The following is an 18,615-nucleotide window of genomic DNA, read 5'->3' as shown; positions in this document are numbered from 1 at the left end:
TGGTAGAATTCTGCTGGGAAGACATTTGTCTCTGGACTCTTGTTTCTTTTGGAGGGATGCTGATTATTGACTTAATTTTCTACTTAGTTATTGGTCTTTTCAGATTATTCAATTCTTCATGATTCATTTTGGTAGCTTATAAGTTTCCAGAACAGCATCCATTTCTTCCCGTTTGGCTAATTTGTTGGAACATAGCTGCTGATGATACTTTCTAATAATTGTCTCTATTTCCTTGGCATTAGTTGGGATCTCTCTGCTTTCATTCATTATTTTATTAATTTGAGTACTTTCTCTTTTCTTCTGGATAATTATGATCAGAATTTGCCTATCCTATTCCTATTAATTCTTTCAAAATAGCAGCCTCTAGACCTAAAGATTTGTTCCACTTTTTTTGTTGTATCTATTTCATTAATATCTGTTCTAGTTATTATTTCTATTTTCCTCCTTGGTTTAGGCTTTTTTGCTGATCTTTCTACAGATCCTACAGGTGTAAAGTTAGCTTGTGCATTTGGGATTTTTTTCTATTTATTTTTAGAGAGGTTTGAATGTCTGTATACTTTCATTTTAAGACCACCTTTGCATTATCCCATGGATATTGAACTGATGTGTCTTTATTTTCTTTAGTTTCCATGAAATGTGTAAGTTCTTCTTTAATTTTCTGGTTGGCCCATTCATTAATTAATGAGATGCTCTTTAGCCTCCAAGTGTTTGAGGTCCTTCCAAAAATTTTCTTGTGATTGAGTTCATTTCAAAAGGCTGTGGTCCAAAAATATGCAAAGAATAATCTCAATATTTGGTAACAATTAAGACCTGATTTGTGACTTAGTATGTGGTCTATTCTTGAGAACCATTCAAGAGCACTGGAGAAGAATGAGTATTTTGTTACAGGATGGAATATTCTCTACATATCTACAAAGTCTATCTGGTCCAATATGTCCTTCAAAGCTTTTATTTCTTTGTTGATCTTCTGTTAGATGATATGTACAATGCTTTGAGTGGGATTGAGGTTCCCTACAATTAATGCATCAGTACCTTGGTTATTAAATGGTTTATATAATTAGTTGATCTTAGCTTGGGATACAGACACTTACAATTTTTAGATCTTCTTATTAGACAGGCACTTTAAGTATGTAAGTTCCTCTACATCTCTTACTATAATCTTTGGTTTAAAATCTAATTTGTCTAACTTGAGAATTGCTACCCCAGCTTTCTTTTCAGGTTGTTCACGATGGTAAATAATTCACAGGGGCAAACTCTTGTTCTCTGTGTCTGCCTTTTGGTCTCTCTAATTTGGGGACAACATTTTTCCCTGTGATATCAACTTTCTGATGAACCTAATAAGAGTTATTCATTTTCAGTTTCTTCTTCTTCTTTTTTTTTTTTTTTTCTTTTTTCTTGATGTGAGCATGGGAGTGTGGGCTCTGAAGCTCCTTAGGTGCCAGATTAGAAATCAGAATTTCTGTATATACCAAAGAGGTAACTGATATATACTCAAGGAACTACAGAACAGGCATAAAAAAAAAAAAAAAAGACACAAGTGAGACAAGACAAGATGGCGGGGAAGTAGGAAGAGGCACCTTTTCAACCTGTACCCTAAAGTGACCTAATTACCTACCAAAGAACTCCTATCACCCATGAAATCAGCCTGAGATTAGAATTATACACGTCTGGATCTCTACAGTGGCAGAAGACACCAGCGGGCAGGTAAAGTGGAGTGGGAACATTGGACTGATATCAGATGCTAAACAAAAGGGGGAGGGAGACACCAGAGGCGACCAACTGTAAAGTAATACCCCAATATGAGAGTGCCCTGCATCTGGGGACCAACATTAACTTGGAGACAGGTTGAAAGCACTCCAAAAGAGCAAAGGATCTTGGGGGGGGTGTGGGAATAGGGGTAAGAACAGGAGCTTAAGTCCCCAGACCCAGGGCAGCCTCCCCTGGTGCTGAGCCAGAGGGAGTGCAGTGGAGAAACCTAGGTCTTGGTCCCTGAGCTGCCCACATGCCAGAGATTGCCTGGGATCTGGCTCCTGTGAGGGTCTGGGAGCCACACCAGAGGGCAGAACGCAGAGCCCTGCTACAGATCCTAAGACACGAACGCCCATCACCCTCCCCTGAAAGAGGTGCACAAAGGCCCCCTTGGCGCTCATAGACCTGTGCCATTGTTTCAGAGCCTGAGATGGGTGCCCCAAACTCTCCCTTGAGAGAGATGCTCAAAGGCAAAGCCTGGTGCTTTAGGACCTGCGCCCCGCTCTCAGAGCCTGAAATGTACGTGTGACTATAAGCCTTTCCTGAGAGAGGTGCACGCAAGTTGGGTGCACTTAGACCCAGAAAGTCCAGGCACTCCCAGCCCGGACCAGCAGAAAAATCTCAGCAAGAAATTGAGGCTTGGGAACTCTCTGGCTGTCCAGAGCTGTCCAGACAGCCGTCGCTGCCATGGTTTTGGGTACAAGCAGAGGATCCTGCATCCCCAGGGACCGCGACTTGGAACTTGCTCTGCCAGAGGCCAAGAGGGAATTTATATGGGCTCTGCAGCCAGACTGAGGCTTCTCTCTGAGAGGAAGGTCAGGGTGCAGTTTGCTTTCCTTTAAACCTACAAAACCATCAAAAGTGGTCAAGGTGAGAGGAAGAAAAAAAAAAAAGTGAACATACATAAAAACCTCCAGAGAACAAAAGACTGAAAAATCCTGTTTCCTCAGATCCCATCCCCTTGAGGAAGGCGGGAGGACTAAACACAGGGAACATCATTGACTGAAAACCAACCTGGCAGACCCCACCCCAGAAAAACAATCAGAAAGAAAAAATAAAATAAATAAAATAAAATAAAATAAAAGACTATAAGAGAACCACCATCACTATTTCATAGGACAACATTTATTTATAATTTTTCCCACTATTATGGCTCATTTTTTTATATAGATAAATTTTAACCTATTTACCATCACAATGAGCTGTCCAGGACATCAAATCCCAAAATAACCTTACAACCTGAACTTTGTAATATGTACACCTGTGTTTTTCTTTTGCCTATCTATTTTTTTAATTTTTTTAATTTTAGTTTTGTTTAGTCTAGTTTATTCCTTTTTATTTTTATTTTCTAATATTCATATAGAGGTAAACTTCAAAGTAATCCCCTTTCCCCAATCAATACTAACCCTATAGGTAAACCAATTTTTAATCCCCCTTTATCCTAGGCAAGTTGAATCCTTTAACAATGATATTAAGATACATCCGGGAAGAATCAAAACAAACTTCCTCGCCCACACTGAGAATTTATAACCACTCTCCCATCTTTTTCTTCCACCGGTGTTTCTGTGTTATTGTGTTTATCCTGATAGTATATAAATCTTACACTTGGGATTATTTTTGACGAGGTTCTTCCTTTATTTGCATATGTATATATTTTTCTCTTGTTATATACTTTTATCAGTCTTTTTGTTTGTCTGTTTTTGTTTGCATAAATCTTACCTTGAGGTCCATTCGGGCTTAACCTTCTCTTTTATCATCCCTTTCTTTCCTGTATCTCATTCTCTCTCTCTCTCTCTTTTTTTCTTTTTCTTTTCTTTTTTCTCTCATTTGGGTGGGGAATCCTGATTGTGCATAAGTGTTCCAGGGTAAACCTTGACGGCACCATGGTTGATACTTCCAGCTACATCTATTCACTCATCTCTCACCAAAATGACGAGGAGGAGGAATGCCCAAAAGAAGAAAAATACAGAGGATAGACCTTCTGCAACAGAGCTAATGGCTATCAACATAGACAATATGTCAGAAAGAGAATTCAGGCTAACAACTATCCAGGCAATAGCTAGGTTGGAGAAAGCCATGGATGACAAAATGGAATTGATTAGGACCAAGCTGAAAGCAACCAGACAAGATGTTCACAATGTTAGAGCAGAGCCAAAAGCTACCAGGGATGAGCTTCACAATGCTCTCAATGAGTTCCAATCTAATCTAAATTCTCTCAAAGATAGGATAACTGAGACAGAAGATAGAATTAGTGATCTGGAGGACAAACAGATAGAAAGGATCAGGAGGAAGCCTGTAACAAACAGCTTAGAAGCCACAAAAACAGAATCAGGGAAATAAATGATGCCATGAAACATTCCAAGGTCAGAATTATTGGAATCCCAGAAGGGGAGGAGAAAGAAGAAGTCTAGAAGATATACTGGAACAAGTCCTCCATGAAAATTTTCCCAATCTTGTGAATGGAACCAGCGTTTACATACTAGAGGCTGAACGGTCTCTACCCAAGATAATAAATTCCAAAAAAACATCATGACACCTTATAGTCAAATTGAGGAATAATAATTGTAGGTATAATTTCTTGAAAGCCTCTAGGACAAAAGAGACTCCTTACTTACAGAGGAAAGCCCATCAGAATAACGTCAGACATGTCTAAAGAGACCTGGCAAGCCAGAAAGGGCTGGCAAGATGTATTCAGGGCACTAAATAAGAAGAACATGCAGCCATGAATACTTTATCCAGCAAGACTGACGTTACAAATGGATGGAGAGATACAGAGTTTCCAAGACCAGTAAGGCTTAAAAGACTATGCAAACACCAAACCGACACTGCAGGAAATATTAAGGGGGGGTTCTATAAAAGAGGAAAAACCCTAAGAATAGCACTGAAAAGAAATATACAATCTGCAGAAAGAAAGACTTCAAAGGTAACTCGATGTCAATAAAAACATATCTATCAATAATCACTCTCAATGTGAATGGCCTAAAAACACCCACAAAAGTACACAGAGTTGCAGATTGGATAAAACTACAGGACCCAACCATATGTTGTCTACAAGAGACCCATTTTGAACCTAAAGATACATCCAGACTGAAAGGCAAGTGATGGAGAAGCATCTTTCATGCCAATGGGCCTCGAAGAGGGGTGGGGTAGCGATTCTCAAATCAGATAAATTAGATTTTAAACTAAAGATCATAGTTATGGATACAGAAGGACACTACATCATTCTTAAAGGTACTATCCACAAAGATGATCTAACAATTGTAAATATCTATGCCCCCAATATGGGAGCAGCCAATTACTTAAGAAAACTGTTAATCAAGATAAAGAATCATATTGATATGAATACATTAATAGTAGAAGATCTTAACATGCCTCTCTCAGAAATAGATCATTGAAGCAGAAAATTAATGAAGAAACAAGAGCATTAAATGACACATTGGACAAGATGGACCTCATAGATATATACAGAACATTCCACCCTAAAAGTACTGAATACTTATTCTTCTCAACTGCACATATAACCTTCTCCAGAATAGACCACATACTGGGTCACAAATCAGGACTCAACCAATACCAAAAGACAGATTATTTCCTGCATATTCTCAGATCACAATGCCTTGAAACTGGAGCTCAATTAGGAAAAGTTCAGAAGAAACTCAAACACCTGGAAGCTAAAGACCACCTTGCTTAAGAATGCTTGGATCAACCAGGAGATCAAAGAATAACGGAAACAATTCATGGAAACCAATGAGAATGAAGACACTTCGGTCCAAAACCTATGAGATACAGCAAAAGTGGTCCTAAGGGGCATATACATAGCCATCAAAGCCTCCCTCAAAAAAAAAAAAACTGAAAAATCCAGAACACAGCAGCTGTCTCTACACCTTAAAGAACTGGAGAATCAAAAACAAATCAGACCAACTCCACACATAAGATAGGAAATCATTAAGATTAGAGCTGAGATCAATAAGGTAGAAACCAGAGATAGAGTAGAACGTATCAATGAAACTAGAAGCTGGTTTTTTGAAAGAATCAATAAGATCCATAAACCATTGGCCACACTAATCCAAGAGAAAAGAGAGAAAGCTCATATACATAAAATTTTAAATGAAAAGGGAGAGATCACAATGAACACCAAGGAGGTAGAAACAATCATCAGAAGTTATTATCAACAGTTATATGCCAATAAGCTAAGCAACCTAGATGAAATGCATGCATTCCTGGAAAAGTGTAATCTCCCAAAATTGAACCAGGAAGAAATCGACAACCTTAATAGACCAATATCTAGTAATGAGATTGAAGCATTGATCTAAAACCTTCCAAAAAACAAGATGCCAGGACCTGACGGATAACCTGGGGAATTCTACCAAACTTTCTAAGAAGAAATATCACCTATTATCCTGAAGCTATTTCATAACAATTGAACCAGAAGGGAAACATTGAGACTCTTTCTATGATGCCAGCATTACCCTGATCCCCAAACCAGGCAAACACCTTACCAAAAAGGAGAATTTCAAATCAATATCACTGATGAATATGGATGCTAAGATTCTCCACAAGATCCTAGCAAACAGGATCTAATAGCACATTAAAAAGATTATCCACCATGACCAGGTAGGATTCACCGTTGGGCTACAAAAATGGTTCAATCCACAAATCAATCAATGTGATACAACAAATTAATATGAGAAGAAAAAGAAGAACCACATGGTCCTCTCAATGGATGCAGGAAAAGCATTTGACAAAATCCAGCATCCGTTCCTAATTAAAAATCTTCAAAGGATAGGTATAGGGGGAACATTCCTGAACTTCATCAAATCTATCTAAGAAAGACCCACAGTAAATATCATCCTCAATGGGAAAAAGCTTGCAGCCTTCCAGTTGAGATCAGGAACATGACAAGAATGCCCACTCTCACCACTCTTGTTCAACATAGTATTAGACGTCCTAGCAACAGCAATCAGACAAGAAAGCGAAATAAAGGGTATCCAAATTGGCAATGAAGAAGTCAAACTCTCTCTCTTCGCAGATGACATGATTCTTTATATGGAAAACCCATAAGACTCCACCCCGAAACTACTAGAACTCGTACAGCAATTCAGCAACGTGGCAGGATATAAAGTCAATGTACAGAAATAAGTGGCTTTCTTATACACTAACAATGAAAATACAGAAAGGGAAATTAGAGAATTGATTATATTTACTATAGCATCAAGTACCATAAGATACCTGGGAATAAACCTAACCAATGAGGTAAAGGATCTGTTTTTGAGGAACTACAGAATACTCATGAAAGAAATTGAAGAAGACAAAAAAAAAAAAAAAAAAAAAAAAAAGGAAGACCATTCCATGCTCTTGGATCAGAAGAATAAACAGAGTTAAAATGTCTCTACTGACTAGAGGAATCTATACTTCTAATGCCATTCCGATCAAAATTCCACTGGTATTTTTCAAAGAGCTGGAGTAAATAATCCAAAAATTTGTATGGAATCATAATAGACCCTGACTCGCAAAGGAAATGTTTTAAAACAAAAATAAAACAGGGACCATAATGCTACCTGATTTCAAACTTGACTACAAAGCTATGCTCACCAAGACAGCATGGTACTGGCATAAAAACAGATACATAAACCAGTGGTTACAGAGTAGAGATCCCAGATATGGACTCTCAAATCTATGGGCAAATAATCTTTGACAAACCTGGAAAAAAATGTACAGTGGAAAAAAGACAGTCTCTTCAATAAATGGCGCTGAGAAAAGTGGACAGCTACATGTAGAAGAATGAAACTCGATCATTCTCTTATACCGTACACAAAGATAACTCAAAATGGATAAAAGACCTCAATGTGAGACAGGAATCTGTCAGAATCCTAGAGGAGAACATAGACAGTAATCTCTTCGATATCAGCGACAGCAACTTCTTTCAAAATATGTCTCCAAAGGCAAAGGAAACAAAAGCAAAAATAAACTTTTGGGACTTCATCAAAATCAAAAGCTTCTGCACAGCAAAGGAAACAGAAAAAAAAGAGGCAACCCATGGAATGGGAGAATGACAGTACATACAAAAGGTTGATATCCAGGATCTATAAAGAGCTCCTCAAACTCAACACACACGAAACAGACAATCACATCAAAAGATGGGCAGAAGATATGAACAGATACTTCTTCAATAAAGACATACAAATGGCTATCAGACACATGAAAAATGTTCATCATCACTAGCCCTCAGGAAGATTCAAATTAAAACCACATTACACCAGTTAGAATGGCCAAAATTAGCAAGAGGGGAAACAACATGTGTTGGAGGAGATGTGGAGAAATGGGAACCCTCTTCCACTGTTCGTGGGAATGCAAGTTGCTGCAGCCTCTTTGGAGAACAGTGTGGAGATTCCTCAAGAAATTGAAAATAGAACTTTTCTAGGACCCTGCCATTGCACTCCTGGGTATTTACCCCAAAGATACAGATGTAGTGAAAAGAAGGACCATCTGTACCCCAATGTTTATAGCAGCAATGGCCACGGTCACCAAACTGTGGAAAGAACCAAGATGCCTTTCAACAGACGAATGGATAAGGAAGATGTGGTCCATATACAATACAGAGTATTATGCCTCCATCAGAAGGGACGAATACCCAACTCTTCTAGCAACATGGCCGGGACTGGAAGAAATTATGCTGGGTGAAACAAGTCAATCAGAGAAAGGTAATTATCATATGGTTTCATTTATTTGTGGAGTATAACAAATAGCATGGAGGACATGGGGAGTTAGAGAGGAGAAGGGAGTTGGGGGAAATTGGAATGGGAGTTAAACCATGAGAGACTATGGACTCTGAAAAACAATCTGAGTGTTTTGAAGGGGCAGGGTGTGGGAGGTTGGGGTACCAGGTGGTGGGTATTATAGAGGGCATATATTGCATGGGGCACTGGCTGTGGTGCAAAAATAATGAATACTGTTCAGAGAGAAAGAAGTGATATTTGTGACAAAGTCCAGCCTTATCACAGTGGTGCATGTGGTCACTTGGGCAAAGGGCACCTAAACGTTTTTTGTGGACATACTGAGTTAGCAGGCATATGAAGTATAAAATTTACAACACAAAATAAAAAAAACTGTTTAATAATCATCACAATCCAGGCAATCAATATATCTATACCTTCCATAAGTTTCCTCCTATTATGCTGTTTTATTTTTTTATCATTTTTAAAGTGTTTAATTCAATTTAGCTAACATATATTGTATTATTAATTTCAGAGGCAGAATTTATTGATTCACCAGTTGCATATAACAAACAGTGCTCATTATATCAAGTGACCTCTTTAATGCACATCACTCAGTTACTCCATACTCCCACCCAACTCTTCTCCAGCAACCTTAAGTTTGTTCCTCATACTTGGGTCTCTTGTGGTTTGCCTCCCTCTCTGTTTTTATCTTATTTTAGTTTTCCTTGCCCTTTCCCAATATTCATCTGTTTTGTTTCTTAAATTTCACAAATGATAGAAATTATTTGGTATTTGTCTTTTTCGGTCTCACTTGTTTTGCTTTTATACTAATCTCGGGTTCCATCTACTTTGTGGCAAATGGTAAGATTCCATTCTTTTTGATGACTGAATAATATTCTATTGAATATATACCACATCATCTTTATCCTTCATCTGTCTATGGACATCTGGCCTCTTTACATACTTGGGCTATTGTGGACATTGCTGCTATAAACATTAGGGTGCATATGTTCCCTCAAATCACTGTGTTTGTATCATTTGTATAAATACCCAGTAGTGTAATTGCTGGATTGTAGGGTGACTATTTTTACCTTTTTGAGAACCTGCATACTATTTTTCATAGTGGCTGCACCAGTTGGCATTCCCCTGTTGTGGTACTAGGGTTCCCCTTTCTCAACATTCTCATCAACACCTGTTGTTTCTTGAGTTAACTTTAGCCATTCTGACTGGTGTGAGGCAGTATCTAATTTGAGCTGTGATTTGTATTTCCCTGATGTAAGCATTTTTACATATCTATTGTCCATTTGTATGTTTTGGAGAAATGTCTGTTCATGTTTTCTGCACATTTCTTGACTGGGTTTTGTTTTATTTGTTGTTTGTTTATTTATTGTTTGTTTTCTCTCTTTTTTTTTGGTTTTCTTATTTTTTTGTGTTTTTGTTTTTTCATCTTGAGTTTGATAAGTTATTTATAAATTTTTGATGCTAGCCCTTTATCTGATATTTCATTGAGAATATCCTTTCCCTTTCCATAGGTTACCTTTGTTGGTTGACTGTTTCCTTTGCTATGCAAAAGCTTTTTATCTTGATGAAGGCCCAGTATTTCATTTTTCATTTTGTTTCCCTTGCCTTTGGAGACATTTCTTGGAAGAGGTTGCTGCCGCTGATGTCAAAAATATTGCTACCTCTGTTCCATAGTATTTTATGGATTCATTCCTCACATTTAGCTGTTTTATCCATTTTGAGTTTCATTGTGTCCATGATGTAAAAAAGTGCTCCAATTTCATTCTTCTGCACCTTGCTGTTCAATTTTTCCAACACCATATTTTGAAGAAACTGTCTTTTTCTTTTTCTTTTCTTTTTGTTTATATTCTTTCCTGCTTTGTCAAAGATAGTTGACCAAAGAATTGAGCATCCCTTTCTGGGTTCCCTATCCTGTTCCATTGATTTATTATGTGTTTGCTCTTGTGCCAGTACTATACTCTATACTCTCTTGATAATTACAAATTAGTAATACAATTTGAAGTCTGGAATTGTGTTACCTCTAGGTTGTTTTTTTTGTTTGCTTGTTTGTTTTTGTTTTTTTTGGTGTGTGTGTGTGTGTGTGTGTGTGTGTGTGTGTGTGTGTGTTTGTATCTGTTTTACTTGTCCTTTTTCAACATTACTTTGGCTATTCAGGGTCTTTTCTGATTTTAGAATTGTTTTACAAACATTAGGATTGCTTTTCTTTCAGTTCTATGAAAAATGATGATGGTATTTTGATACAGATTTGCATCGGATGTTTAGATTGTTTTGGGTAGCATAGACATTTTCACAAGATTTGTCCATCTAATCCATGGACATGGAATATATTCATTTTATTTTATTTATTTATTTGACATACAAAGATCACAAATAGGCAGAGAGGCAGGCAGAGAGAGAGAGAGGAGGAAGAAGACTCCACGCTGAGCAGAGAGCCCAATGCAGGGCTTGATCCAAGAACCCTGGGATAATGCCCTGAGTCGAAGGCAGAGGCTTTAACCCACTGAGCCACCCACCTGCCCCACATGAGTATTTTTTCCTTTTTTGTGTGTCATCCTTAATTGTTTTCAGAAGTGTTCTGTAGTTTGCAGAATATAGATCCTTTCAGCAATATAGTAGCTAATGGGTTCCAACAGTACATTAAAAGATTATTTACTACTTTTATTTTATATTTAATATGTGTGAGGTAAGAATAAGAGGTATAACCCACCTTCAATAATTTTAAGTGCATGATACAATATTGTTAAGTATAAGTCCAATGTTGTTTCAGAGCTCTAGAACTTATTAGTCCTTCCAACTATAAAGCTCTACTTATTTGAAAATAAAGGTGAAATGTGATGCAGTTTTTATTAGTGAATTTGGTAAAATTCTCTCATGTTAGGAATATTTCAGGATCATTGACCATGGTAGTCAGGAAAAAAATCTTGGGGTGCCTGGGTGACTCAGTTGGTTAAACTTTCAGCTCTTGGTTTCAGCAACAGTCATGGTTTGTGAGATCAAGCTCCATGTGGGGCTCCATGGTCATCAAGGTGTCTGCTTATTCCTCTGACCCTCTCACCTCTCATGCTATCTTTCTCTCATTCTCTTTATCAAATAAATAAATAAAACTATGCAAGATATAGGAGAGACTTCTGGTATTAAATTAAACTTCTTTCTACTTCTATCATATTTTCCCTCCTGAAAATTTTTGTTCCTTAACACTTGAAGGTTGTTTAAGGGCAAAGTCTCATCTTCTATGACTTGTTCAACTCAACAGGGATTGTAGAGAAGTTCCTACGAATAGAGCTTTGGCCCACACAATCGTTGTGTTCCTTTGGATGCTAGTCATCAGATGTGTGATGGTCTTGTGCAGTTAGTTGAAGGCAAACATTCGCCTGTAAACAAATGGTATGGCCACAGGTTTGGGGGTGAGTCATCAAATTTGGTGAATACTATCAGGTCATGAACCAAGTATATGATTGTTCTCTTCCCTACATAAAAGGACCTTTGGCTTAATTTTCCTATAATGGGATTAAGCAACACATATCTATCTCATATTCAATATAATCCTTCCTGTGTATATTGATGGGAAGGATTATGTAGTGGGGAAATTTGTCATCAGAGCCTAATGGTTGGCATATTCACTTAAAATTCTGATAATTTGAGAATAAGAGAAAGACCTCTTATGGTCTGGAGACTCCCATGTGACATTTAACACATGACAGTCAATAAACATTCTTTTTAGTAATAGAAATATCTTTATATGTCCTAGTGTTGGGGTGACTGTATATTGGGCTTTCTTTCAAGGTGACAACTGTGTGTTTGGCTAAATCCTTGATTTGTAATTTATATAAATAAAGATGTCTCCTAAGACCAATAAGAGATAAAACCATTATGAAACCCGATGTCTATGATTATAGGTATGCCCTAATTATGAGGAATCACTCACAAGTAGGAAATGACTTGTCCTGGGAGATAAGGACATCCCCAAGTTCATTATCCCGGCCTATTATAAGGAAAGGGATCTGTCCATTTTTTCCATAACTCTGTAGTTAACCTCATACAATGGAGTATACCTTGACTTTTAAGGAAAAGTTTTGTTTCTAAGCCACATAAGATTGATTAAGATGACAGCTGGATTACACAAATCTTTTGGAGACCATCCCATTGTCCAGATTTTTAAATAATCACACGACCATGGAGTCTCTTTTATTCTCCCACAGAGTAACAAGGGAGAAGATTATCTATATGTGAACTCTTTTGGAAATCCTTTTGAAGTTAACCTTAACTTGTCTATCTTAGGGAAATAACAAACATTTAAAGACAATCTAAACTAGAATCTAACACCCATACAGATGCATTATTGAAACACATTTTTGTCGCTAAATTTACCCTTATTTCTAGAGATAGCCAAATAAGAACTAATTTGTTTGTGAAACAAGACCAGTTCTAATATAATTAGCCTATTTATTTACATAAGTTCAATAAGAATACTGGTTGATTATATGGATCATTTAAAATCTGCTTTGCTGGAACTTTTCATAAGGAATCTCTAGATTGAACTTTATGAAATAGGTTCTTGAAACCAGAGACAAGCCAAATATTTGTAATCAGACTTGCCAGCAATACCTTTAAAAGGTGTATTCCTATTCCAGAAGTTGACAATATAACCCCACCTGCCAGGAATTGACATTTTTAATCACCTTGTCAGACTGCTGGGAACTCCATAACAAACTATCTGGACAAATTCTCAAGGGGCTATATTGGCTTCAAAAAGCCATGCAGTCCTATCCAAATCTATGCGGGTCTCTTTTTTAACATTTCAGTCAAAGTCTTGTAATATAACCAGTGTTTCCAAGGGTGTCATGTTGCCCAGAGAACACATTCTCATGGAACTTATGGAAATAAATATAGCTCTCACGGAAGAAAGAATATTCACTGAGAATTTCTGAATTCTGGAGAGTTTAGGTAGGGAGAAAAGATAAATGCTTCATTATATTCACAAAGGAATATTTTATCATTTTCCTTAACCCATTCAGCATGATGTTTTCTTATTTATTTTTATTTTCTTTTTATAGAAGTATTACTTATATATTTTCTATATTATTTTATTATTTGCAGCTAATCAGCTTATAGTACATCCTTACTCTTTGATATAGTGATCAATGATTCATTAGTTGCATATAAAACCCAGGACTCATCACAACATGTGCCTTCCTTAATATCCATCAAACCCTCAGTTTGTTTCCTGGAGTCCAGAACCTCTCATGTTTTGCCTCCCTCTCTGATTTCTTCCCATTCAGCTTTCCCTTCCTTCCCCTGTGATCCTCATTGCTATTTCCTTTATTCAAAATATTAATGAAACCATTCAACAATTGTCTTTCTCAGCTTTACTGATTTCACATAGCATTGTAGCTTACATTTTCATCCATGTTGATGCAAATGGTGTATGTTTGTCCTTTCTTAAGGCTAAAAAATATTCCACTGTAAATATGAACACCAGCTCTTTTATCATTCATCTGTTGAAGGGCGTTTTTGTATCTTTCCACACTTTGGTTATTGAGGACATGGCTACTATGAATATTGGGTGTGTGTGACCCTTTATTCCCATTACATTTGGATCTTTGGGGTAAATACCAGTTAGAGAAATTGCAGGGACATAAGATAGCTCTATTTTTAATGTCTTGAGGAAACTCCATAATGTTTTCCAGAGTTGACATATCAGATTGCATTCCCACCAACAGTTTAAGAAAGTTACACTTTCTCCAAATCCTTGCCTACCCTTGTCATTCCCTGTATCATTAATCTTGGCTGTTCTAACTAGTGCAAAATGGTATCTCATTGTGAGTTTGATTTGTATTTCCCTGATATCTAATGATGTTGAGTATTTTTTACTGTGTTACTTGGCCCTCTATATGTCTTCCTTCTATAAGGGTCTGTTCATGTGTTCTGCCCATTTCTTGACTGTTTTGTATGTTTTGTATTTTGGAGGGTGTGTTGAGTTTGATTACTTCTTTATAGATCTAGGATACCAGCCTTTTATATGAAATATCATTTGCAAATATATTCTTCCATTCCATGAATTACCTTTTAGGATTTGTTAACTTTTTTTTTTCTTTGAAAAAGCCTTTTATCTTGATGAAATCCCAAAAGCTCATTTTTGCTTTTGTTTCCCTTGCCTGTAGAAAGCTTATATTTATTATGTTTAAATTCAGCTTTCCCATTAGTTTTGTAGATTCCTACCCAGGTATGTTTTATAAATATGTACCTTATTTTGTCAAACATCCTTTCTATGAATCTCCTTGAAGTCAAAACACATTTTGCAAATGAATAAAAAAAAGATAAATGACAAAAATATTTCATATGACTATGGTTAAATATCTGATATATCAGTTTCTTATGATATAATTGAAAAGGAAATGTGAGTATTTCTGTGACACACAATATTTTAATAATTCAAGTAATTGCCTTTCATCAGGACATATAACTACAGAAAATTCATATTTTTTCTAAAAGAGTTACAGCATTTTCCCATACAATGCAACCAAGGTTTATCACTATTGTTCTGATAATGCTGTCCAAAAAAAATCAGATACCAAATAAACAAACATAATTAGTAAAAACCACTTCACCTGGGGGAATCTGGGTTGCTCAGTGTGTTAGGTGTCTGCCTTCAGCTCAGGTCATGATCCTGGGGTCCTGAAATCTGCCCCACATTCTTTTTTTAATATATGTGTTGCTGAAGCGAGCACCGAGCCCCACATTCTTCCTCTCCTCCTCACTCATGTGCTCTCTCTCATTATCTCTGTCTCTCTATCAAATAAATAAATAAAAATATTAAAAAAAGACTTCACCTACCATGTAATTATTTTAAAGTTTGTTAAAAACCTCAGAACATTTAAAGCACATGCTTAAATACTATTACATTATTATAAATCTAATATTTATAATTAACCAAGGTGATAATAAGAGATTCTATGGGAAATCATGTATTTGTTAGCAGCACTTAGCTCCTTCAACATTGAGAGCAGTTTGTATGTATTTATTTATTTATTTATTTATTTATTTATTTATGTAGGCTTTATACCCAATATGGGACTTGAATTCACAACCCTTAGATCAAGAATTGCATGCTTTACAACTGACCCAGCTTGGTGCTCTGAGGAGTTTTATTTCTCTTTAGTAATAAAAGACCTGATAAAGAGGAGACATAATAAGCCTTTTTTTTCTGTATAGATAAAGAAAGGAAAAAAAGGAACGAACAACAAACAAACAAAAAAGACATGTTTTACTGGGTAGAAAAAGAAAAATGAAAATTTCTTTACATTTTCTTATCTAGAGCAGACTAGTGATTGAAAGAAACTTTTTTATGGTGAAAAGCAGAATTTTAGTCTTATACCAATGTACATTAAAATCCATTCATTTAAACAAAACTCTTTTTTAAATTTTTTATTTTTTATAAACATGTATTTTTATCCCCAGGGGTACAGGTCTGTGAATCACCAGGTTTACACACTTCACAGCACTCACCAAAGAACATACCCTCCTCAATGTCCATAATCCCACCCCCTTCTCCCAAGCCCCCTCCCCCCAGCAACACTCAGTTTGTTTTGTGAGATTAAGAGTCACTTATGGTTTGTCTCCCTCCCAATCCCATCTTGTTTCATTTATTCTTCTCCTACCCACTTAAGCCCCCATGTTGCAAACTCTTAAGCACAGATAACAATATTTTCTAAAGGCTTACTTTACAAAATTTATACAACCTTCTTTTTTTTTTCTTTTTGTTTTTCAGACTGATATTGTAGGACATTATATTGAAATATTTTCAGTTAAGATTGAACAATTTGCGTGTGTCTGTATGGTGTTGCATAATTAATATATTCCATATAGCTTTCCTTTTTATTCAAAATTTATCTGAAGTATTTTCTCACAAAAGAAACAGTCTCATTTTAGGAAAAAATTACCTTTTTTAAATATCACCCTTCAACAATGTATTCTTACTTGGAAAAGACTTTATTATCTAATGAATTCAATCTAATTGATTATTTAACTTAGCAAAATTTCAAAGATTCAGGATACAAAATATTTGGAAATCTATTAATTTTTTTTTCATTTACTTAATCTACTTGTTTTTTTAACTATTATCCATGAAAATTTTGAGACAGACAAAGTTAACCATTATTTTAATTCATCATCTTAATGACGAATTGCAGTAGAGTCCCATGAGCTTGCTTGATCTTTAGCAAAATTTGGAAGAATGGAAGTTTTGTATTCAATGTTTATAATTCTAAAGACATGTCTACCTTAATTAAGCTAACAATCTTTAATTGAAGTACAAATATGTTGCATCTGGGCCCACCTAAATGTTAAGCAATTTTTTCCCAAATATCAGTTTTTACCTGGGGTATCTATGGGGAAAAAAAAAAAAAAGTGGCAGTTTATGTCTAAAGGAACCCTTGGGACCCAACGACTTGATTAAGTATGTCCTCCAGGTGACCATCATAAAGATGGTGGACCAATAACTTCGGGTGTCCTTTATTCCTTGATAACAAGCATATTAGGAACAACCAATGACACTGGAGGCATGGAATATGTTATAGGGGGTAGTTATGCAAGCTTCATGCATAGTGGTGCAGAGACAGGAGGGGAAGTTGGAGGCAAAGTTTGTGAGGTGCCACCAGTAAGCCTGTAGGAGGATGAAAGTCCCTGAGGGTTAAGAAAGTGTACTCTGAGTCTTAAAACTGGTCAGATCAAAGAAGGGAACAGACACACACTTTATAACAACAACAACAACAATAAAAACACTGCATATTGGCAGCCCATATTGGGCTTGAGAAGACAGGAAAGCTCCCTGGAACAAAAGGAGTTTTAGCAGTTGCTTGGGGATATTTCTTAAAGTCCCTATCTTGAGGTAGATTAACCAGTTATTTGAGTCTATTTATCATAGATATTAAATCTGGAGATGAACAAGAAAGAAAATCCCAATACAACAAGAGCCAGGTAACATTCATTCAGTTCTCTGAAAACATATTCAGTCCCTGACACATAAAAGAGCTTTGTGCAGTGGCAGTATCGTAGGCAATGAGGTTTATCCGAGGCGCGATTATTGCTAACTGACATATAAAAGAAGAAGCCAACAAAGAGAAGATAAGTGATTCAGGAAGATAGTGGGAGGCAGGTACAGTATCTTGTCAGCAACCATTTTTTTAAAGATTTTATTTATTTATCAGAGGGGGGGGGAGAGCGAGTACAGGCAGACAGAATGGCAGGCAGAGGCAGAGGGAGAAGCAGGCTCCCTGCCGAGCAAGGATCCCAATGTGGGACTCGATCCCAGGACACTGGGATCATGACCTGAGCCGAAGGCAGCTGCTTAACCAACTGAGCCACCCAGGCGTCCTTGTCAACAACCATTTTACAGGAAATATAAGGTGGGAACACATAGAAAACATGACCAAATCACAGGTGACTTGGTGGATAAACAGAAGTAGAAGTGTTGTTGAACTGATGGTGGCTTGAGTGGTAGATTGTAAGGAGATCACTTCCTTAGGCCATGTCAAGTAGGATGGGCAGATCAGCATTTTGGTACTGAACCAATTGTTCCTCACCATATGGGATTTTGATCCATTTTCCCTGACACCTACAAAAATATTCTACCTTATAAACAGTATTGAAATTTAAAAACCCTCTAATGGGCCTCATTTAATCATCCTCTAGAACACACCAAAGCTAGGCATTATTAGAGAAGATAAGGTGCTTCTTTAAATCCTGCTGTCCAAATTGACTCCAGTGTGTTAGGAGACAGCCCAGAATGGATTCCTTTGGGACAGAGTGAATTGATCCTATAGTAAATCCCCGCAAAATAAGGACAGCACACAAAACCTAGGAGTTCTTTACCAAAACACTCCTCAGCTGCCAAATGGCATCGCCTTAAGAATATCGCTGAAGTGTCTTGTGGTTTAGAGAGCTGGGAGACACCCTTCTTTACCACTGTGACACCTTTGCTCTTGCCTGAGAAGGGATACCAATTTCCCTTCACTTCCCTCTTGCATCCTAGGCTACAACATTTGCTGGTGAATGGAATGACTGCCCAAAGATTGGGGCATTCTTTCTATTTTGAGGGAGTCAATATATTTGGTAACTAATAATGATACCA

General features: G+C 36.8%; 2 pseudogenes; one reads left to right on the top strand and one right to left on the bottom strand.

Annotated features, from left to right (window-relative positions):
* The window catches only part of LOC131831266 (olfactory receptor 2L5-like), a 52,934-nt pseudogene extending 49,454 nt beyond the window's left edge, over nucleotides 1-3,480 (bottom strand).
* Nucleotides 3,481-17,514: 14,034 nt separating this feature from the next.
* Nucleotides 17,515-17,686, top strand: LOC131832792 (U4 spliceosomal RNA; annotated as a pseudogene).
* Nucleotides 17,687-18,615: the final 929 nt, after the last annotated feature.

This window comes from Mustela lutreola, chromosome 5 (assembly GCF_030435805.1).
Source record: "Mustela lutreola isolate mMusLut2 chromosome 5, mMusLut2.pri, whole genome shotgun sequence".
NCBI lineage: Eukaryota > Metazoa > Chordata > Mammalia > Carnivora > Mustelidae > Mustela > Mustela lutreola.
Note: the sequence above shows the minus strand (reverse complement) of the source record. Positions and strands in the feature narration are given on the sequence as shown.